Source organism: Gavia stellata, chromosome 5 (assembly GCF_030936135.1).
Source record: "Gavia stellata isolate bGavSte3 chromosome 5, bGavSte3.hap2, whole genome shotgun sequence".
NCBI classification, from domain to species: Eukaryota; Metazoa; Chordata; class Aves; order Gaviiformes; family Gaviidae; genus Gavia; species Gavia stellata.
This window is the reverse complement of record NC_082598.1, coordinates 25,648,227-25,660,650: the sequence shown is the minus strand read 5'-3', so window position 1 is coordinate 25,660,650 and position 12,424 is coordinate 25,648,227. Positions and strand designations below refer to the sequence as shown.

Below are 12,424 nucleotides of genomic sequence, written 5' to 3'. Positions count from 1 at the left end.
TAAGATATAGCCAGATCACATTAGGGGAGTTGCCAATTCTTCCTCCAAAGAGTCAAGGATCATCCTCCCTAAAAAGTCAGTCCTTCCAATTCCTGCCGATGATAGACGAATTAGACCCTACTTCCCTCCTGTTAAAAGATAAAGCTGTCTTAAAATTTTACAGCAGGTGAAAAGTTCAATTTTTCTGTATTCTATTCTTCCTCTCAGATCCAGATTTGACAAAAATCTTGCAAGAAAAAAGGAAGAGCTTGGAAAAAGATGCTTTTTTAGAGCGGTCGTTCCGCAAATCCTTACATCAGGTGCCTCTGAAAGTCACTGTAAGACACCCAGTATGTCTGCACTAAGTATGTAAGCATGCTAGTAAAGTGAAGAGAGAAGGGAAAAACAGGATATCTGAAAAAGTTATTTAACAATGCATTCAGAGGAAGACGATCGGTGTGGAAAACATACAGACTGCCTGCAAGACAGCGTTTCACTGCAAATGCCACCATGGATGGCAGGAATCCATCAGCTGCAGAGCAGGGTTATAAACTAACTGTCCTATGTCTGGCAGTCTTGCAATACTATCCCGTGCAGCACAACTTCACTCGTTCATGCTTTTGGTCATTTTAACCAGATCTCCTGTCTTCATTTAAACGTTGGCATCTTCATTAGCTGTTCTCTCCTCACTTTAACTGTTACAGGGCAGCCAAGCATGCTCCTTGTGTTGACAGTCAATAGTGCATTTGGATGTCCCAACACAAAACCCAAGGTGTCACTGTCCTTTTAAGATAAAGCTGCACATTCAGTCTAAAGGGAGAAGAGTTGTCAAAACATAGTAAAAGATGCCATCAAGACAAATGGAGCTATGGGATCACTCTTGAAAGCCATCCCAGAGTCAAGCCAAGGTGCCACCCCAGAAATACCTAAGAACAAAAAGCCAGAAGGGAAGTTTTAGCAGTGACTCCAGATTATGAAAATGCCATGATGATTCTCCCTGCTGACAAAAATTTTCATGTTTATGTCCTGTACCAAACAGACTACAGACCTACATCTTCCATCACTACAGTCAGAGCAAGCTAGCTGTACTGATGGGAAACAAAAAATTAGAAATCACCAAACAGACCTAGCCTCAGTGCCTTTCCAAACAAAGTGCCTGCATGATACTGCAATCTATATGGAGAACTGTAATCAATTAAAAAAATACCAGTAAGAGTGTATACAAAGACTTTCAATAATATGTGTTGGCCCATCATTATGAATATTTCTGGAGCTCCTACCATTTATTTGTATTACCACTTAATAAATACCAAGTTTGATCCACATCGTACTTTATTCAGCTGCAAATTACAACAATACACACACAAAAATTCACAATCTGCTCTCTTTTCAGGGTTATGAAATTGCTATTTTAAGCCTACCCTTTTAAGCCTTCCAACAGTAAATTTTCCATTATTCCTTTTTGTCCTTCCACTCTCCCCCACAAGTTAAGGTTGGGTTTCTTTAGAAAATGGTAAATCAGACGGACAACTACCAAACACTGAACTGCAACTAAGCTAGACAGTTCACGCTGTCACACCCCTTTCAGACTGACTGAATTCTGACCTTCACGATATTTCTGAAGTATTCTATATTTAAAGCCTTACTCACCAAGGAAACCCAGAAGGGAGTGGTGAGTATTCAACATCTCTAAAACACAGATGTCACAGACTTACAGGATCTCCACAAGAAGCTGGAGGGGGATACAAGGATGATGGTCTATGGGACACACTAACAGACTAGCTGAAGGGAAGCAGTAAGAAGGCAAGGCAAAAAAAGATTTCAAGGGAAGACTCCTTTTAATGCCAACTTCTTCCCCCCCAAAATCATGTCATCACTAGGGACTGCCAGTATATCAGCCACACCTGCTATACCAGTGGACTGGGCCTTTTTGTGTTGTTTTTTAAATATACATGAAAGCATTATTGAATCTTTAGAAATACCAGAGAAAAAATGCTGCCTGAATTATAACAACCTACAATAAGTCATTTTGTATATGATTCTGCACTTTATAAACAAAACATAGCATCAGCTCCATGAACTGCGGTCACATATAAAAGAACATTTTTCTTAAGTCTACAAAAGTCAGCCTCTGGTGACTGTATGTCAAATGGAAGTGTCAATTGCTTCCACAGAATGCTAAATCCTACAGGTTATATCCCAGCAGGACTTACCCAAAATCTGAAATTCCAGCACGTATTTTTGGTTCAGGTTCTGGGTAACTACCACGAGAGTTTTAAAGACAGGCCTCTTGTACATAATCGTCTAAAACTCCAAAGCACTTCTACAAATCTCCTTTTCTTCCATGGCTTGCATTTGAGGAGATTGGAAGCTATAAAAAGGTCCAAAGAAACAAAACCAGCATGAAACATTTAGTGTTAACCATCCAAATTTCCATGACAACGGCTTCAGTGAGCTCACCTCATTGGTACTATAGCAGCAGACCAAGGGTCCAGTAAATGTAGAGAGGCAACTGTTAAGATCTAATAAAAGTAAGATATTTGGTTACAGAGCTCCTTGAAATAAACACACAAAACCCCCAAAATGTTTGACTGAAAAAGAAAGGGGCTGTTCAGTTTAGTTCAGCTTTGCCATTTTCAATAGCTGGGGGTGTGCCTGGGTAACTATGCACAAGTAGTCTCTTCTCCCCAAACCTGCAATTTCACAGGATATCTGCACCTGAAAATCCTGCTTGGTTACTGCATTATCAAAAGTTCTCTCTGGAAAAAACATGTTTTTTATTACAGTGATGATGCTGTAAAGGCACAAAGAAGCATTCACATGTCCAAAGCCAGCAACTTTTGAGTTGGGAAGAAGCTTCCAGATATTTCAGCCAAGATGAATTTTTGTTTTGTTTTTTAAATGTGACCATCAACATGTCTGCTTACATGCACACTGCCCTGAGAATGGAAGACAATACATGTTTTTACTCTCTCCTTACAGTGCTTCAGTTAGTGACAGACAGAAGTAGCTCACAGAAACTCTGGACAACCTCTTCAGGCCTGAAATTCTCATAAAGCAGTAGCCAAAAGGTCAATGTCCCAATAAAACAAAAATTCTCTGATGGGCCCCCACTCCTTACATCAGGGCTGGCTACTGGAAAACCGTGCGTATGCTGTTTATCCAGCCTCTTTAGCTGGATTCTCAAGTATTATATAGGTGCAACTACTTTACTATTTTAATTTGAACCAGGAACGTGTTTGAGAGTGGATTATCCCAATCCACTTTTTGTGCGACAGACTGCATTGTGGACCTGTCTCAAAGTGCCTGAACTGACATCCATTTAAATAGAACTAAACCTTCATTTTGTGACGCATTTCACTGCAAACAGGCATTTGGTTCACAGCACCAAATCAGGGGTAGTCCAAAGTAAAACCCACTTCTCTGAACCAGGTACACAACCTGTCCTCAGGACCAGCAGTTTCCCTTGAATGATCTGTTGCTGTTGCTACTTAACTAACGTAGATGCAACCTACAGGTGATTTCATCCAGGCTAATAACTGCAGCTTTCACACAAGTGGCCAGCTGATCCAGGAATACTGGTCTGGCCTTTCGGGAATTTGCAGACACAAGAGAAAAGAGGTAGCAGAAATCCAGTTGTTACACTCTAGTCCACCTCGACAGGATAAAGGTGCCTGAATCTCCCTCTTGCTTCTCAGTAAGCAAACCATGTTTTTCAGAAAGATTTAAAGTAAAATCTATCTTATTAAAATTTTGTATTTTTGCATTAATTCATCTCATGTTATTGTAACTTGGTTAAAAAGTAAGAATAACCAAACCCAATTCAGATCAACTCAGTACAAATAACTCAGTGATAAAATCAATACACAGTAGTTAATGTTATTCCTTGCCTCAGCTTTTGCTCTCTGAGTTCCAGCTGCTCTTCCCAGCTCTACTGCCTCACCTCCCTATACAAATTAGTAAGCAAGCTCCTATTTGGGCACATCTCTCGACATATTTTGTATATCTTTACTGATACATAAAATACTAACAAAACTGAGGCTGAGATTTTTTTCTCAGTCATTGCCATGCGTGAGTATTTCACCTTGAACAGTTAAGCTGTAAAGACTTCTAATTAAAAAAAAAAAATTATAGCCAAGCTGTAATTCAATTAACAGTGATTGCATTGAAGATTTACTTGCTAAGTCACTAGTCAACTTCTGTATACCACACACAACCTCAGTTCCTTCAACTTTAAGAAGTCTTTTAAACCATTTTATTTTAAAATATTAAGTATTTTTTAGTTGGCACAATAAAAATGTTCCAACATCCCCTTAAAGCAGAGGTTTCTCCGAAATTCTGCAGTTTCTATATTCAGGATGATGGGAAATTACAAACTGGAATTGTCTTGCAGCTCTGTGAGCTGATCTCTGAAGAAAGAGGTGATTTGCCTGACTTCTCCCTTAAAGATATTTCTACTTGGGGAACCCAGAGCCCAACTGCTGCTTTTGTGTTCTCAGAAACACCTCTAGTGCACATAAAAGACTGTTTCATTATAGCAGCTTTCCAAAAAAGCAGGCTATGATGTGAAACAGTATTTTAGATCATCAAATGTAAAGCAAATAAAGTTAAACTGCGGTGCCCCGTATATATATATATGGGGCAAAAACCCAAACAAACCCTTCGTTGTACTGTCCATCTCTGATGGGACCTGAAGTTTTCCCTGATCCTGCAGGATTTACTAATATTTTTGCTATTGGTTTGGCCCAAAACGTGTTAGCCACATGAAGACAGCTAATAGCACCAATTTCCAGAGAGCTTTTCAGAAAAGGAAAGCAAACCGGTTTTCACTGGAGCCTAAAAGTTCTGTTTTGAATGGCAGAGGGCAGGACCTGTACAAAACAGCAAGCTCAGCTACCTCATCGGGCTTGGCTTGTTAAATCTGAAGGTTGACATGAACCCGAAAGTAGATACTCATAAGAAATTAATTCAGAAAGGCATAAATGATTCAAGAGAAAAACCTTGGTAAGCTGCAATCTACATGGCCAGGAATTTCACTGTGGAAAGCCCTACTCCTTACTAAGCACCCATAATGTACCTTACAAATGCAGAGGACACTGCCTTACTACATCTGCCCAGCCACATAAAAGCCATGTGAGCCAGGCTGTATTCTTGCCCTCTCCCATCGAATCAGGGACGTCTAAGCAGAGCGGGCACAATTCAGGCCTGGCGTGCAGAAAAAGAAATGGAAGGACGAAGAATAAAAGCGAACAGCTCCAGAGAGAACGTAACTGCTGAGTAACAGAGGGATTTCACCACAGGACTGACTTCATTTCAAATGCTGAGCGCATATTCCTTGATCATTGCCCAGACCCCCGCGGGGGAAGGTAGGGAGTGACTAGCATACAGAAAACAGCATGTTTCAACTGCTCGGCATTTTGTGATAATCTGCACTTATCTGAAAGCTGTCAATTGGTAACAATGTTTTTTCCTGAACAAAAGCTGACCTGGAGAAACACACTGAGCATCAACGTGGTGTTATCTGACAGGGGCATTGTGTGAACTCGGGCACCAAAACCTAGCTCTGGCAGAAATACGAACTTTCTCTTTGCTGCGTTGCCGGCATCTGGCTTGAGACAAGCCAGGGTCTGTCCCCCCAGCCCTGCCCTCAGCCTCAATGGCTTCAAGGAGATTCGTCTACAAGTGAAGCTGCGGCATCTGAGCCTTCCCTCCCCAATGATTCCCAATTCTTCCCTGACACCACTTCTCTATTAACTCTCTGATTTTTGATACAGTATCCAAGTATTCAAATTCATTTATAAAAAAGGGTTATTGAGGGTAAATGCACTAGAACAAACAAGGGTTGTACAACATAGGATACCACCGTTTATTCACCGCCCCAAACAATTTACCATCTTAGAAATAAGATGGGCTTAAAAGTAAGACAGGCTTAATAAACTTCAAGGTTTATTGGGCTTTAGACAGTGTTAAAATGCCTGGTTATAAGGGTGCCTTAAGAGACCAAATCCAGGTTCACTTGGCTAAAATGCTAGTCAGCAAGGAATTAAAGACGCCCAAAGGTGCTCAACTTGGCTGGAAGTGTGGGGAAGAGGCATGTCAGTACAGCTGGAACGAAACATCCTCGTAAATGAGTGTGATATATCCTAAAACAGACCAGGAAAAAAAAAAAAGCCAAGATCGTCCTTTCAGAACACTCTTAAAAAGGAAAAAAAAAAAAGGAGGGGGGATTTCTTGGGCTTTCTGATTTTCAGTCTCTCATTCCTTTTCATTCTCTTCCAGAAGGCTAATTAATTTCATTTGTAGCTTCTGACCTAAACTAAGAAGTAGATTGTCACTCCCACACATTCTCCCCCAGAGGTCTGCTAGGCACTCTATCATTTAGAAAATAGTAGAATAACAGCAAAACATCAGCAAGATCAATTCTAACACAGCGTATTAAGTTGTATTAGGATTCCAAGAAAAATCAGTAGCATTTCCAATATTATTATAATTATTACTTCAATAATTTTTCTTGGGACAAGCCAAGTAACCAAGCCTTGCTGCACTGAATAGCATAGAAACTTTCTTTTTTGATGCCTTGAGAGCTTCCCGAGCTTCCCAAACTGAAGAAAGCTCACAGGCAATTCTGACTCAGCAGTCCTTGGAAAAGAAAAAAAAACAAATAACCTACATCTTGCTTTGCTATTGGGAATTTCAGAGCATCTATTGTGAATATACCCTAAAATCTGATCTTCAGAGCAGAAGAAATCAAAATGAGCAGCTTCTTAGTCCAAGGTCCAAGATTAGCCAAACCAGCTGGGGGCAGCTACATTGTAAACCCTCCCTTTTCTGCCAGTGCTGGTGGCCCATTCTTGTAGGTTCCTCTAGCAGCAGCGAGAAACCCTGGTGCTCTCAGATCCCCTCAGAAGGGAACTGGTAGCATCCCTTTCCCACCTGCTGTCCTGCAGGTTGGAGGCAGCTGACCAGGGCTGATTGATCCATACCAGCAAAATCATTATAGAAGAAACCTTGATTTAAATAATGTAACCTTGCCTTGTATTTTAACTTAGTTATTTTCTTTACTGGTTCCTCGTTGGTTTATAACCCTTTAGACAAAATAAGCTGAAGCTAAACACAGCTTTTATATTGTATGTGGCACTCTTTTTTTGTAACTGGAAAGACACACTGTATAAATTGCTTAACTAGCTGAGAATCTGAGGATACATTTACTCAAATTCTCTATTTATACAATTTATTACACTAAGAACTGTTTCTTACTTTCTTCAGCAATCAATTCTTTAATTCTGGCTTCTGTCAAGCTGCTTCTGAATAGAAACTTGCATTATAAAATGTTGTTGTGGACAACCAACACTAAACTTTTTTTTTTTTAAATTAAACTAAAGCTGTATTAAATATGATGGAAACAAATAAAATTACTCTTAACAACTATCACTGTACTATTATCTCCTGCTAATGAATTAATGGTGTGCAAGTACACCAGAAATCAGTAAAAATCTGCATTTCTATTTTTTTAATTTGCAGACTGAAAGCTTTGATGTTTTTTGACTCCAAAATTATTTCTTTACTTTTTGTAACAGTTATTGCAGTGAATTAAGCTGAATATAGATCAAAATATCTCTGTGTATCTACAAAAGTGACTGTATTTTCTACCCACAACAGTGCAAAGTCAGTTTACACTTTCAGCAAACTATGTTTGAAGGCGCTTAGTCAAAGGTTTCCCTGAAGTCAATTGCCTGACTTTGTATAAAACCATGCAGGAAAAACGGGTATAACTATTCTTTTTCATTTAAATAATTTTAGGAGACTAAAACAAGTCAGTACTTAAGAATTCATTATGCACGGAGTCATCACTCAAGAGGTTTAGCCAGCATCCATATGGCCAATGTGGGCAACGCCAACCCATGTAAGACTCAAGCAGGCCTTTATCCTCCAGCCCAGAACGGGCCCCACAACCCAGTCTGGCAGCACTGCAAAACTCATCCCCAAGGAGCCTGCGTGTAGGTAGGAGACAAGCTGGGTAAAACAGCACGTAAAAACCTGTAATGGAGACTTATTAAAAGGTAATGTTTATACAAACACTAGGGACCAATTTTACAGTGTACAGGAGTAAATTACTTCACTTGTAAGTATCTGCAGGCCTGGGGACTTACATGGTGACACTAAGCACTTATGTTACTGGATGGGGGGGTTACTCATTCTTAAGTAATAGATGCAGGAGAACAGCTTTGTTTCGAGGGGAGCAGGTTCCTGCTCCCCTGCCCCCCCCCCCCCCCCGCAGTCCTTCCCCATTCTAGGACAGGCCACCATCTTCTAAAAACTGCATTTGTGTTGAAAGCCTACAGCAGTAGTTCCGACATTTTTACTGATCGGATTTTGGCAGGCAAGAAAGCTTTCTCCGTTAACAAGCCTCGTTTTATTTTTCTAAATACACTGCTTTGCTTTCCCTCCCAAATTAGTGATGATGATTAACGAGCATTGAAAGAATAAAACTAAACACTTGCAAGGAACCAGCATTGCAATAATTAGTTCTGAAAGCCCAGAAAGCACTCCTGAAAGCAGAATTAGAAGTGTGTTTCTGCAAGAGCTTCTGTTACTCTCTCTAGAAATGTGGCCAAGTCTGCATGCTACAAGTTCTGCCTTGTACCTCCTCCAAGACTAACTCCTCTCTGACTAGCTGCTTTGTCCAGCTGACAAGTGAAAAAATGAGGGAGGGAAACAGGCCACCCCTCGGTGGCATCCTTAAGTATTTACTCAACAGCATCACTCATTTTTGACAGCAGCCACCTGTATAGGAGATTGTCACGTATATAAGGGTCAGCATGGAAATCAGCCAGTATCATTCCCTTGGATAACACGACAAATCAGGCCTTACATCACCCTTCAGACAGAGACACAGGGATGACAGGAGAGGGAACTACTTTAACAAGAGCCCCACCTAGTAGCTATTTAAACTGAGAAAAAAAGCCAGGTGGGAAGAGGAAAGGATACATTTCTATTTTGCAGGGCATCACTAAAATTAAGCAGGCTCCTTTTAAGACAGAATAGAGCAAATCCTTCTATCTGAGAATCTGAATGAAGGTAACGCAGTCATACATCAAGCACTTCCCTCTTACCATCTTCCCAGGGTAGGTATTTCACCTGTTACTTATTCAGGGAGAAGGATGCATAACAGTGATGAAGCAACTGGCCATTTACACCTAGCAAAACAGAAGGGAGAACCAGTTTTTTTGTGGTCTGCCTAGTAGGCTAGACTGCCTATTAGTTTAACTTCAAGATACAGCTGCTTCTTTTTTTTTTTCCAGCTCATTCCTCCAAGGAACCCCTAATTCTTGCCTGTCATATAGCTCTGCTTCACCTGCTTGTCCTCTCCTGCACTTTCTACTGTGCCTCATGACACAATTTCACATACAGGTAATTTTAAATTCAGAATGACTGTTAGTATGAAAAAAAATTGAAAAAAAATATTTTACTTTGCATCCATACGTAGTTTCACAGTTACACTGTGAGATCCTACTGAAGCCCTAGACACACAGATGTAGAGGCCAGCGCATGACACGCATTGTCATACTTAAACACGTAAAACCCCATTAAAAGCCAGCTTGTTGCTCTTCATAAATTCAGAGTATGACAAAAACCAGGGAAAAAAGTCCAAAATAAACGGTGGGAGTGCTGTTACACATTCTCCAGAGCATACAAGAAGCGTTAGACTTGAGCAGGCAGTAAGACCACACCTTCCGTGCAGTTTTAACTACAGCTCTCCTCTCTACAGATCCGCAAGGTAGGACAGCTGGCCAGAACTGCAGCTTCATTTTTAACCCCTCAACCCAAGCCCTAAGTTATATCAGTTTTCTTTTACTGTTCACTTTGAGTGCTTCTCCTTTTCGCCAGCTGAACAATACAGCACGGCTCCGCTCCCTTCCCAGAGATGGCTGACTGGCCTTGAAATTAAACGCGAACATCTGCAAACTCTTAGGCTGGACTTTATTTCCCGAGAGCGGACGACGGCGGGCGCGGCACCGCCTACCTTAGCCACCCAGCTGAACAATGGTGACATCCTACGAGCGGCGGCCGGCGGCGATCCCCGGCTCCGGCCGCTCCTCTCCGCCTCTCCCGCTGCTTCCCGCCAGCCGCTCCCGCCGCCTCATGCGCCGTGAGGGGAGCCAGCCCGTCCAGCCTCCGAAAGTTTCCCCACCGCCGCCTCCGGGCGCCGGGCACCCGCCGGCGAGACCGTGAGCTCGCCGCGCCGGGGAGACTCCCCGCGGCGGCGCCGGCTGGTGCTGCGGGGCGGGAAGGGAGAGGAAGGGCCGGGGCCGAGGCCGCGTCCCGCCTCCGCCGCGCTCCGCCTCCGCCGGGGCGCCCCGCGCCGGGCTGCGGCCGCCCGTCCCCGGGAAGGCGGGAAGGGAGCGGGCTCGCCCTCCGGCAGCACGCCCGAGAACGCTGACAACCGCCTGCTACCTCATCGCATTGCCCTTCTACGTAATTCAGCGCAAAAGACAGGATTCGCAACTATTAAAAAAAAATCCCACGCGGTCCACGTAACTTTCTGGGAATATGCTGGCATCGAAGTCATGCTTAACATTAAAAGACCAAGCAAAAAATCATCTGTTTCAAACCCCAGTGACACTGTTACGCTTCCAGTCAGGCTCGCCATTCATGTTAGCGAATGGCATTTGACATCACACACCAGCAGCTGTACTTCCAGAAATAAGCTGTCGGAGAAGAGAAAAAACCAGTACGGCACAAGTCAACAGTATGCACGTTTCCAGCAGGTCGAGGGATGTTACCTGCCATGCAGACAGGAAAGGTGTTCATTCCTGTTTTCACTCCGGCTGGACTGCCTCTGAACACACCCCCCTACTCGGTGGCTGTAAGGCTGCCTGAAAACAACTCATTTTCCTCAGTCTGGAGGAGGGGCACAGAACTCGGAAAAAAAGGCTTGGATTTCACAGGAAATAACCCATTGGGCCCAAAACAAAAAGCCCTTTATTTTCCATCACCTCATAGAAACAAAGTGAAGAACTAGATTTACAAAATTGTGGCAGGAAAGCATAGGGGTCTGTTCTGCACTTCTTCCCGATAAAATTCAACTGCTCAAAGGTAGACATCAAAGTGCCAAAATCAGCTCTTTGATTTGCCCAAAGACACTCTCACCGAGACAGTCACCCCACTGGGAGAGTGTCCTGCATGTGCTTCACTTGCATGCTCAGAGCTGAAGGAATAATCTTTGGGTTTAGAGCCGACACTGTCCCACTTGTCTAAATTATTTAATGTCCACTGGAGCACAAGAGTGACGCCTATGCACACGGGCTGGGGAGAAGCAGAGCCAATCTCACAACTCACTGAGGCAGAAAAGGGGCTGTTTTGGCCCCTGCTCCACACTGCATGATCCTGCAGCCCTGGGTTTGGTTCACACAAAGCAAATGAGGCAGCTGCCGAGAGCGCTGCACCACCTCCTAACGCTGCGCTGCCGAGCGCCATAGCACTAGCTGTGTGTGTGATAATGGGCCACGATGGGCTGAGGGGGCAACACAAAAACAGTTCTTCTCAGGTTGTACCTGTGGCATCTGCAATACCTAAGCATGACGCTTCCATCCACTTTGACCTGAGGAACAGAGAATCACAAAACAACAAACCAGAATGCTGATGCAGAACAGTAGCACCTACCCAGAAAAGGTGGCACGAAACAAAGGATTGCACCAGAGAAGTGTGACGTCTCTTTCATGGCCAACACATCACTGATAGTCTGAGAATGGAGGTATCTACCTGTGGTGGATGTGTGAGCTGGTGCAGGGCAGTGCTTCCCCAGTCCTGGCCCAGCCTGGCAGCACAGTGGCCCAGCTGAGCTGGCGGTGGTGGGACTGGGGAAATCTGCTGCCACTGGATGTTAGCACTCTCTAGCTAAATACTAGTTTACCTATCTGTGAAATTAAGTCTTGACCAGTTTTGTTGGCTTGCTTGAAGACACACAGGAATTTGAAATCCTTTTCCTGAGCAACATTTGCCAGGAAGCCAAAAAATACTAACCAATATGAGCTAATAAACCAGCATGCAACTTATGTACTGTGACCTTCTGATGGCTGGAGAGCATAAAGCCTGCCTGGGCCTGGTTTTTAATCAACTTACAACCTACAATACAGTTTCTGGAATTAAAACCACAACAAATACATTACATATTTTCATAAAAGGAGATTAGATATCCATTTTCTAATAGTTCTACAGGTTAAAGTAGAGGTCATTCACAAGGATGGCCAACGGCTCATTCTGTCATTACAATAGTGGCCACGAGCAGTTTGATTGCATGGATGTTCTTAGCCACAAACCGAATAAATGACTAAATACGACTGACACTCACTCTGGTGGCAATCTCTAGAGGTTTATTTGCATGACAGAGGGAAGAAATTTCCACTCTTGCTACTCTTCATGATGTAAAGAGCACATACATGAA

General features: G+C 42.9%; 1 protein-coding gene across 4 annotated transcripts in view; it reads right to left on the bottom strand.

The window, feature by feature from the left end:
- The window catches only part of TBC1D1 (TBC1 domain family member 1), a 111,657-nt gene that overhangs the window by 70,180 nt on the left and 29,053 nt on the right, over positions 1-12,424 (bottom strand). The window contains exon 1 of one of the 4 annotated variants that reach the window (XM_059817580.1): positions 10,004-10,025. The exons of the other annotated variants lie outside the window; for them this stretch is intronic. The gene's annotated coding sequence lies outside the window, so the exon portion shown is untranslated. Of the gene's footprint in view, positions 1-10,003; positions 10,026-12,424 lie in introns of those variants that run through there. 4 annotated transcript variants of the gene reach the window in all.